Source organism: Pinus tabuliformis, chromosome 2_1, assembly GCF_031772625.1.
Source record: "Pinus tabuliformis cultivar Carrire ecotype Pingquan chromosome 2_1, CPIR1, whole genome shotgun sequence".
In the NCBI taxonomy this organism is placed as follows: Eukaryota; Viridiplantae; Streptophyta; class Pinopsida; order Pinales; family Pinaceae; genus Pinus; species Pinus tabuliformis.
The window spans coordinates 452,324,601-452,325,363 of NC_142299.1; positions in this window are offsets into that span (position 1 = coordinate 452,324,601).

Sequence of the window (763 nt, forward strand, 5' to 3'; positions counted from 1 at the left end):
TACGCGTCAAACGGAGATCGTATGCCAAAGTTACGACCCGGGAAATTGATGTACCAATTTACCCAAACGGGGCCCACAATTTGGCGTTTCATCTTCTAGGGTTAGGTTTCGTATGTGAAGGGTTTTCCATTGTTTCTCAACAATAAATAGGCTTCGAGCCTCATTGTAATACAGTTCCGAACAGTTCAGAGGCATGTAGCCATCACATCTCTTTCAGAGATAAGCTACCATCGCCCTAGCTAGTTTATTGCCATTTCTGTTTGTAAGCATATGTCAGTATTTTCCATTAATGAAATGAAGTATTATTTCCGCTGCATCTTTGTGTATATGGTTATCTCTGTAATTTGTTGCGTTCCTGCTTAAATCTGGATCAGTGGTATCAGAGCGGTCTGTTTTCTCTGTTTTTCTTTGCATGTCCCAACAAGGTCGGGATATAAGGAGTTAGGGCTTGAACTGGTTGAACCTTTGCAAGACCAGCCTCGCAAATCCCGACGGCCTCCCATGGCGGACGAGAAGAAAGACGACGAGGGGGCAGGAGATCCCATCAAATCTTGCTCGAAGAAGCGCTCGAGCGACAACGGAACGCGATGATGGACAGCTTGGCACAGATCCTTCAGCGGCTACCCAGAAGCGGCGCATCGGCTTCCAGCAGCTCCTTGGAAACGCCCACCCTTTAAGGTACAAGTTAATTTTTGAAATCCCCATATTCGAGGGTCAGATAGACGCGATGCCGTAGATAAATGGTTAAATCTGCTAGAGGGTT